Here is an 11245-nt window from a genome sequence, read left to right as displayed (position 1 = left end):
AATAACTTTTAATTTAATAATTGGATCGATAAAATTCAACTTACACCATTTGTTATTGAGTGGAGTAACTTTATTAAGAGTTACTTTGTGAGTCATTTGATTCCTCCTTCTCTCTCTCTCTCTCTCTCTCTCTCTCTCTCTCTCTCTCTCTATATATATATATATATATATATATATATATATATATATATATATAATTTTTTTGTTGATAATTGTGTATCTCATATTAAACAAAATATATATAAAATTGTTAATAAAATATAAGTTTATTAAGATAATATAATACTTCCAAAAGAAAAATATTACTTTTGGTCTAATCTACTATTAAATGTATTTTTAATCCTAAACTTTATCAAATTTCATCGTAATTTTTGAACAAAATAATATTTAGTTTGCTCTAAAAATAACTTTTAAATTCTAATTAAATAGGGGTTATATATGTGTGTGTGTATTATATTCAAACCTAGAAGTAATTTTTAAGTTAATATTTGTGAAAAGATAATTTAATTTATCAAATATCTCATATTTAATTAACTATTAAAATAATAAATTTCATAAATTATTTATTAGTTTTTCAATATTCTGGATTTAATCCACAATTAAGATGTATTATTAATTTCACTAACACATAAAAGAAATGTAACATTTTTTTTTAATTTTTAGCTTCCTAGGATTAACAAAAAACTTTTATTATAAAATAATTTAAAAGATAGAAAAATAAAATTAATATAGTATATTAAAGTATTTTTTCCTTTTCAACATTTCTAAATGTAATTACATGTCATTATGATTTTATTTTTCTATTTTTTATTGGAATTAAAATTATATAATTTTGGAGTGCACATGTGCATGACTTTGTGTGAATTTTTATTTCAATTTTTGTCTTGTACATTGCGACGGTTGGGAGGAACCGTCGCAATGTTGGAAAATTTTGCGATGGTTGGGAGAAACCATTGCGATGTTTGAAAATTTTGCTAAAGTTTTGAGAGAAACTGTCGCAATGTTGAAAAATTTTGCGACAGTTAAGAGAAACCATCGCAATGTTGGAAAATTTTATGACGGTTTTGGGAGAAACCATCACAATGTTGAAAAATTTTGCGACGGTTGGGAGAAACCGTCGTATGAAGGGTCGCAATATCAAAGCGACGACGGTTTCAGAATAGCCATCGCAATTTGTGCGTCGCAATTCATCATTTTTCTTATAGTGATTTGGTTTTTAAAACATTGGATGTTGGTGCTAAGTGTGGGGAGGGATCACATTTCATGTTTTTGTACTCCTACAACACGTTGATATGTTTATGAGATGATTGTCCCTACTTGCATGTGTTGAGATGATGGGACATCTTCAAAGCTCCTGAAGATTGTTTTAGTTTTGATGATATATTGTATAGATATTGTTTAAGCCTATGAAAAATGATAATGTATTGATTGTAATAGATATAGGCATATGTGTGTGTTTGTTCATAACTGATGATGATGATGATGAATGCTTAATTCAAGAACTAATCAAGCTTTTAAGAAACCAAAAATTTGATTACTTAATATTTCCATGTATAAACATAAAGTAATTGATTATCATGAAAAAGGTAATTTACTACCAAGTCTTTAAACATAGAAATATGTCTTGAAAACAAGAGTTTTCAAGGTAATATTGTTAATCAATTACCATTCAAGGTAATAGATTACCAAGTCTGTTACTTGAAAAGGATATTCAAACATCCTCTATATTAATAGATTACCAAAGTTGGTAATAGACTAAAATAGAACCTCTTGCTTGAGAAAAGGCTGAAGAATCAAAAATTTCATCGAGATAATCGATTACCACAATCAATAATCGATTACCACAGAATGAAATGCATTTCTGGCTTCTGAAAAGGTTGGGATAATCGATTACCATATCCTGTAATCAATTACCCTGATAGTTTATGTTCTAAATTTAGATTTTAGAGGAGGTGGTAATCAATTCCATATTAGGTAACATATTAATTTCGTTATGACTCTTTATAACTGAATTACGTCTTACGCCTTTTATAAATATCTTTTATGAAATTAAAAAGAATATTTGTTTGAAAAATAACATTAGAGAAAAATAATTCTTTTAGAAACAAGAATCAAAGGTTGATCAAAGAAATATTTTTTGAAATACTATAAGTGCAAAGATTAAACATGTGTTCTTGAAAGAAGAAATTCAAGAAGTGAATTCAATTGTGAAAGATCAATGTATACACAAAATAGGTGATATCTTTCTAACCTTTTACTGTTAAGTCAGACAAAGCAATTCCCAATAAGGTTTTGAATGAGACAAATATAATGCATATTATTATTTCTAACATGTGTAGTAGTGTTTCAGATATGTATAAGAACAAGCAAAACTAGAACATGAAGCAGGATCGAGCAAAACAAAGATCAGACAAATCAAGCCAAATGATAGAAGGATCATGACTTGCGTACCAGACGACAAACACCAAACAAAATCAGGTCCAGCATAAAAAGGAAATAATGAAGCCTCAACTAATATAAGACCACAGACGATGGAATAGTCTAAATTAAATCATCCTAGATGGAGTTAAAATTCTGCACAGCTGACCATACGAAAGAAAAAGTCAAAATCTATCTTTTGGACGGAGACTCAAATATACAGACAAAAATGATGAATATTGAATTGCGCTTGAAGTCTACTAAATCATAACGAGAAGCATTGCTTATCATCCACACTCTCAAAAGAACACATGAAGTCATCAAAAATAGGAGAAGAGAGAAGAGAAAAATGGACTAGCGCTTATCCACAAATCAAGTTGCATGTGTCAGAACAAATACACCTACCATTCAGTAAAAGACAAAGCCTTTGCAGCCACAATGCCAAGAAAGTACAAAGATGTCTAGGTCATGATTGAAGCCAGACATAGAAGTAAACAAATTGTACAAAAGACTTCGTGTAACGCAGATTCGGCGAGCAAACATTTAATGCAAGATCAAATGCATTAAATACAAAAGATCTATAAAGCCTAGACAAACTAAACAAGATCAAAAACAAAAGAACATCCAACAAACACTAGACGAGGTCTATTGCAAGTCAAAACCCTAAAGTATCAAATGAAAGGCCAAAACAGGGCTAAACCTGGAACAAGACAAAGATGTGTTAACCATCAAATGAAACCAGATGGTTAACTCTGATAAAAGAACATTCAAGGCAAGGCACATCATGAGAACCAGACGAATCAAGCTAATTGAATAGACAAAGTAAAATATGTTATCCTGATGACTATGAGTCCAATATCAAACAAAGGCGTGTCAAGGACAACCTCCAGTGCAACATAAGGAATTAGACAAAGCATGACTCAAAGAACAGAAGAAAATCAAACAACATATAAGAAGAAGCACAAATTGAAAGACACGTCAGACAAAGAACAAAGTTCGTCCATCTGTAACGTCAACCAGATTAAAAGAAAGTCAAAGCATTAACCTCAAATGCTCAAACAAAAATCAAAGATTCAGACGCACAGAACTAACAAACGTAGATGAAAACTACCATGCAAGCAATTAAAGAATCAAGTCTCAAAGGACGAATTAAGGCATCGTCAACGATCAAATGAAAGCTCTCAATGTAAACGTGTGATCAAAGGAAGAGAAGAAGAAGAAGAAGAAAAGTACGCAAAAGCAAAAGTATGCATGTGTCAGAAAAAGTACATCACTTTTTTAGATAAGGACAACGCTCCTTAGCTACGTGACCAGAAAGGGACAAAAAGGTTCATAGGTCTCTGCTAAATTCAGACACAGCTGTTAACAAGGCAAAGAAGACTTCACGCAAGGTCTATAAAAAGGAAGCAACATTTAATGCAAAGATCTTGAGCATTAAATGAGAGATCAAACTAGTCATAAACGACTATATCTGCTTCAACGGACACTTGCAACGAGAAAATTTTATAAGACTATATATATGTCACAACTTTGAACTTGAAAAGGCTGGCTTTTAGAGAAGATAGACGAAGAGTGATACGAAGCCCATGAAGCAACGAAACCAAAGATAGAGCGTATAGAGTCAAATGTATCATTATCTCTGTAGACTAAGGAGTTTCCAAGTATGCATCTTAGGAACATAAACCTTAGTGAGTGTACCAACTTATGTATTCTCTATGTGAGAGTAGACCAAACACTCAATCATTGTAAAGACTAAGGTTGCATACCTTAGTGAGTGTATAATCTTATGTATCCTCTCTATGAGAGTAGACCAAACACTCAAGCCAAACCAATTCAACTATCATATGTAAATCCTGAAGAGGCTAGGGAAAGAATACTTATAAAGCCTGGAGAGGCTTGTCAAAGAATACTCACTACGAGCTAGAAGTGGCTGAGTAAAGAATACTAGCGTTGATGAGTGAAGTCAACGAGCCAGGAGTTGGTCGAGAATACCCACTAGGAGCTAGAAGTGGCTGATCAAACAATATTAGCGCCAATGGTGAAGTTAGCGGGCCAGGAGTTGGTCGATAATACTCACTAGGAGCCATAAGTGGCTGAGTAAAGAATACTAGCATTTGCGAGTGAAGCTGACGAGGTAGGAGTGGTTGAGAATACTTGGGACCAGGAGTGGTCGTGACCTGGGTGATCTATAATACTCACTGCAAGCCTGAAGAGGCTGAGCAAATAATACTTGCACTTTATTGATTATCTAGTGGAACCCTTCATTTGAAGGAGACTGGATGTAGCTCAGTTTGAGTGAACCAGTATAAAAATACTTGCACTATTTTTATGTTTCAGATCCACTTTTTGCTTGATTGATTTAAGACACTGAAAACTTCGTCTAACACCTATCATCTATTAAAATTATCTTCAAACGAAAACTATATTTGCCCAACTGATTATCCTAAAAGAACGATTTTCGTTTAAGAAGTATTTTCTCTTAAGCAGACGATGAAACTCCTAGACACAAAATGATTTGTTAAACCAATCCTGGGTAGTCTCTGTTCAGCATTCACTGATATTATTTTACTGGACGAAAGAGAGTCTGTTTGTGAATTTTTTTTTTAAATTCCTTGTTCACACACACACATATTCAACCCCCCCCCCCCCCTCTTCTATGTGTTTTTCATCTAACTTCATTTACTCTGTATTTTTGTTTTGTATGGTGTATCTCTCGAGATAGGGTGTCTCAATAAGAGATCTTGAAATCTTGAGTGGGATTTCTCAATTAATTTCTGTGAGGTGTAGAAATTTGTATGATTTTCAATCTTGTAGTGTCAAGATTGATGACTGTTAGCATTCTTGTAATATTGTGTGTGCATAGTGTTTGTGAACAATACTATAGTGAATGATCTTTGATTTAGTGGGGTGCTAAATCAGAGGAAACTGGATGTAAGCCAAGTGGATGGCTGAACCAGTATACATTTTTGTGTTCTTTATCTTCTTACCCTATAACTCTTGAATAATCTTGTTATAAATTTGATTAAAGGATTCAAAGATTTATGAGATATGTTGTTTCAATTACTTGCATACTTTGAATATTATTCTTGTAATTGAAATTGACTAAGAAGATGGTAATATAAAATCAACCTTGATTACAAGTGACTCATTCATTGCGTTGACATTGAAATTATGATATATTGGTATTGTACCTTGTAATCTACTATAAATTGTTAAATCAAATTGTTTAACGATTGAGTATTGAGTATCTTTATAGGTTAAAATCAAGAAATTTTGAAAATAGAGTCATCTTAGGAAAGAATCTATTCAACCCCCTTCTAGATTCTAGTAAATGAGGACCAACAACATGATTATTGTTTTCTTAAATTTGTAAGAATTTGTTATAAAAAAAAAAGGAAAAATACTAATGGCAAGAGATTTTTAAACTCATAAGAACTCATCTCATACTACACTAAGTCTTTAAATAAAAACATTGAAAATAGTTTTGCAACTTAGGAAAATTCATGATTTAATTAGTTTTTGGTGACATTTACTTCATTGAATTACTAGGGATTGTTCTTTTTTAGGGAGTATATATATATATATATATATATATATATATATATATATATATATATATAATTGGCTAAACACCCCTTTGAGGCCATAGGTTATTAGAATAAATTTTAATACCCTTAAAAATATGGCTACTAGGGAGATGTCTAGTTACGAAAAGTTCCTAAATAACACCTCTTTGAGACTATGTGACAAATGCAAAGCATTTGAGTGGATGACCCACGCTTAGATGGCAGGTAAGTGCTTTTTAAGCAGAAACATGAGAAACATGAAAATAATCCTTAGTTGCTTTTCTTGGTCTAATATTTTAAAACTAATTAACTTAATGAATCACTTGGGTGCCTGATCGAGGCCGTACCCGGTCAAATAAAAAACAATTAATGTAGTACTAGGAAGTGACTCCTAGGTCGTCTCCCAAGGACCAATTGTCTCAGTCAAAGGTTCAAACACACAGTGGGGGGGTTGGTTCAGATTATCGAGTTAAACAAAACGAGCAGAAGTATGGATTACTTGCAGTAATTAAAATAGGTCAGACCCCTGAACATAATGCACCTCTGATTTCCTTGGTTCACAACAAATAATCTGTCCAAACATAATCCTGTTCAGTCCATGATTAATCAACTAAGCGAAGACTAACATGAGACCTCACTACACGAATTAAGCAAACGTGAACCTTGCAAGACCTCCTTCCCCAGGATTAAGCAACCTGAGATACTGAACGTGAACAACCCAGCGTCATTAAGCATGGCTCAGATGTTGAACGCCTCAGAACAGAGATCCCACAAGGGAGGATCAAGCGGAGCAGAAATGCAACGCACAGAGAACCTCTTTCAGAGGATTGCATTCTGTCCAAGGGCCCAAACCTTGGGGTTTAGCCCTCCATTAAAATAGCAACAGAAACGAAAATAGAAGAAAACATGAAAGTGGCAACAGCAATGCAAGCAAAACGTAACAGAGAAGAGGAAGAAGAAAACGAAAATGGAAGCAGGAACAGAATACAAAACGTGAATAACAATAGCAAAACGTGAATGTTCAGATACAAGAGGAAGATCAACCAGAAAACGTGAAGAACAAAGAGCCACCAGCAGAAAACGAAAAAAAACAAAGTTCGAAGAGAGACAGCAACGTGGTCACATCAAGTCTGCATGTGGGTAGCTGCTCCTTTCCCTAGAAAAACCCTAATAGAGTGTAAAAATGGGCCCCCACTGGTCTGACCCGAAAATACAATAAAAATAAACGAAAAAGAAAATAAAATGCTGATATGGCATAAGTGGTGCAATGGTGACATGGCATGTGATGTGGCAGATGACATGGCAGCTCTTCTTGAAGTCCAAAAATTTATTCCAAGCCCAAATAATTATTAAATTGCCCTGAAAATAAAAATTGGGATAATAAGATCCAGAAAATTCAATTTAGTTAAAATATGAATTACCGGTCCAATTAAAGCCCAAATAGAAAACAGTGCAGAATATAAACAATTAAGCACAAATCAGAGATTAAGATAAGCACAGAAAGGTAAGAAAATAAGGGAAAATAATGACTCATCAGTGCCTATGAGCAAATATGAATCTTTTTACCTATAAATTTGGTTGAAAAAAATAACAGAATTTCTTGATTTTTAAGAAATAAATTGTTCACCTGTGAGTAATGATAAGTCATTTCTCTTTTTTCTTGAGATCAAGCAAAGTTCAAGTGTGCGGAGGTGTTAAACCATTAAAATGCTACTTTTTAAGATAATATTCATTGATGTTTTTCCTTATTTTATTTATAATACTTTGGTAATAGTTCATTTATTTTATTAAAGTGTGCAACAAATAGGAATATTATAAAGAGAATGAAATCTACACATTTAAAGGAGAAAGTGCTAGAAAGTTGAAGTCTGAAGATATGCATGATTATGCTTCTCTAATGTACGGTCGTGCTTGATGGCAATCCTCTTTGCATGAATGAAGTTAGGAGCATCAAAGCGGGAAGACTGGACTCCTTGGATCATGGAACTCAAGGTTTCTAGCCTTGGTGATGGAAATGACCGAATGGTGTATATGGAGGCTAGGTGTTTGATGAAATGATAGAATGGTACTCTAAGGCTTTTGGCTCACTTCATTGATGGATGAAGGCCACTCCTAAAGGTGAGAACACTCACGGTGAAGATAAGGAAGAGAGGTGGCCGAATTGACCAAGGTGACTAAGGAAGGATATTAAGGCTCAAAGGCTCTCTCAATATCATAAATTCCAAAGTGATTACAAGTTGCATAGCGTAGGGTATTTATAGAAGGGAGGAAGCATTTAGGGTTGCATTTGAGAGTGCTTGGCCAAAAAATGCAAGCCAAATGCACTTCAAATGAAACCTAAATTAACCTTTTATGTTACTTAGTGGCCAAGGATGGAATCTTTGGGTTTGGTTAAGCTACATCTAGGTGCATGAAAAGACCATGCAACCTAGGTGCCCTCTATTTGGGCCTAAGCTTTGCCAAGTCCAAAAACAAATCCAATGCCACCAAAAAAAAATGTCTAGGCCTATTTTCTCACCTTAATAAAATACCCTAGTCCAAAAAATAAAATCCTATAATCTAAGGCACCCCATAATACAAGGGTAAAATGGGAAATATAAGTAAAAATAAATCCTATGACTAAGATATCCCAAAATACAAGGGAAAAATGGGAAATACAAGGAAAATAAATTCTATGTCTAAGATACCCAAAATACAAGGGTAAAAATAGAAAATTAAAGACAAGGTTAAAATTGGAATAAAAATAAATTCTATGCTAACAAGGTTTAGGAGAATGATTAATATTTTTTAGCCACGAGAAGTATGTCTCTAGGGGTGTTAGCTCTCCTATCCTCTTCCAATCTCTTATCAATGGACCTAGTGATAGGTCTCACGTGAAGCTCCAAGGATGGTCCTCCATTAGTGCTTCAAGTGAAACACATCCCACATGCATGCCATGGTAAGCAAGGTTGTGTTCAATAGTATGCATGATCGTGCTCCCTTTAGAATGTCCCAAGCATGCCCTCCTTCAAATGAAGCACACACGTGTTTAGTTCCCACACTAAAGCACGACCGTGCTTACTCTTTTGCATGGTTGTGCTTATCATTTTCACAACCGTGCTTACTCACATGCACGATCGTGTTTACTCACATGCACGATCGTACTTATGTGTCTGTCCAAAATTTTGTTGTGTACAAATAGGAATGTCCTGAAACATTCTAGGCATCCAATTTTCTATCAAATTTTCTTCATAGTTAGTTTTTCTTGTATTTGTTATTGAGGTTTTTTAAGAGGTAAAAGGCCAAACCCTCAATAAAGAATTCTTTCAATTATGGTTAATTCTTCTCTCTATTTAATGGGTTCTAGTACAATGTGTGGCTAGTTATCTCATTTTAGGATTGTGATGTAATTATTCCTTGAGAACCTCCAATGATGAATTCGTAAATTTTGTTCTTGTTTAAATTGTTATATTACTTTAGTCCTTCCAATTTTTATTTTAGTTAATTAAAAGTTGCATGATCAAACTCTTTTGATTAACAATACCCTAAAGTAATAGAATTATTGTAAAATTAACATGATTAAGCTATTTTCATAATTGAATTAAATTATTAATTCGCTTTTACATGCAAATGTTTTAGTTTTAGAATGAATCACTTACAATCAATTTTAGTTTTTTTAAAATAAAGATTGTTGGTTGCTTGGAACCATAGGATTGTTAACAATTTCATAAGTATAATTGGAAACAATGAATTGTAATTCGTGAGTTTTATCTTTGGGAGGGAATCAAGAATAATGAATCACAACCCTAGGACTTTTTACCTTTGAATTTTCAATAATAATCTTTCTACTTTGTCTTTAATCACTAAATTTTATCAATCAATCTTGCTTGTTCAAACTAGTAAAAAATAATAGTAAGTTGGTAATTTCTTGAATCTAGTCCTTTGGGTTCGATATTTATACTTTGTTCATTGTTACTATCGCAATGAGGTACGCTTGCCTTAAGTGTATTTTACACACAACATAATTGTTGTTTGATTTGTGTGTGTATCTTATGCTTTGTATATATTGTTATGGATGAGATGTATTTTCACTCTCTGTGTTTGTAATGCTTGTGTTTGGGTTGAACACTATTTGTAAGAATAAAGCAAGTACAAAATGATAGGTTTAAGGAAGTTGAATTATAAAGAGAGGTCTTGCTCTGATAGTGTGGCATTGGGACTAAGTTTTAGGATTAATAGTGGTTTAGTAGTTGAAATTCTATTTACATGTGTTTTATTATCAGAACTTTAATGATTTAAGAGGTTGCTCTTATTTCTTTTGAAACAATGTTTTATATGTTTTATTTTAAATGGTGAATAAAGATGTAAACCCTTTTACAAGATTCCATGAGGAGGGTTATTATAAGTTATTTTTATTTTTTAGAATTTTTTATTCAATTTTTTGGGGTAAAATGGTGTCACATGTTTCATACCTATAAATTCCAATGGAATTCATACCTTGTCTTGAAGTAGTCACAAAACAAAATTGTAATTAATATAATATTGATAGAACAATCAAATTATAGATTGTTGAACATCATAATTAATATAATTAAATATATAATTTTATACTAAGAACACCATAATTTTATACTAAGTCAACTATAATACAATAAATCATGTTGGTTTAGTGGTCACTAAAATGTTAAATAATTTCATTTACTTGTATTCAAGTTTCATCTTGTTCAAAATTACCTTTATTTTTTATTATATGAAGAAATTCATGAAAACGATAAAAGGTTAATAAATAATAAAAAAAACTGTCAATATTTGAACTACATAATTAAATATATTATTTAATATAAATAATTTTTTATTTAAAATTATATTAGTCGGATTGCATTTGGGGTCAACTTATATCTCAAGCATAATTTTTATTATTTTAGGTATTATTCAAAATTTCTTAACTTTAATTTGGATAACAATACAACTTTTAAAAAGTGGTGTCCCACACAATGCATGCATTACAATATTATTTTAGCATGCAACATGTTTATTATATATAATTAAAATTTATAATAAATTAGATATATATATATATATATTTATTGTTTAAATATATAAATTATATTTAAAAAATTTAGAAATAAATAAATATTAAATATATAAATTATATTTTAAATTTATAATAAATAATTTATATTATAATAAAAAATTATTTTTATTTATTGATAATTTATTTTAAAATACTTTTAATTCATAAATAATTATCATAAATAAAAACTAAATTAGAGAAGAAGTTT

The sequence above is a fragment of the Cajanus cajan genome, chromosome 3 (assembly GCF_000230855.2).
Source record: "Cajanus cajan strain Asha chromosome 3, NIPB_CcT2T_4, whole genome shotgun sequence".
Lineage (NCBI taxonomy): Eukaryota > Viridiplantae > Streptophyta > Magnoliopsida > Fabales > Fabaceae > Cajanus > Cajanus cajan.
The sequence above is the reverse complement of the archived record's forward strand: the minus strand, read 5'-3'. Positions refer to the sequence as shown.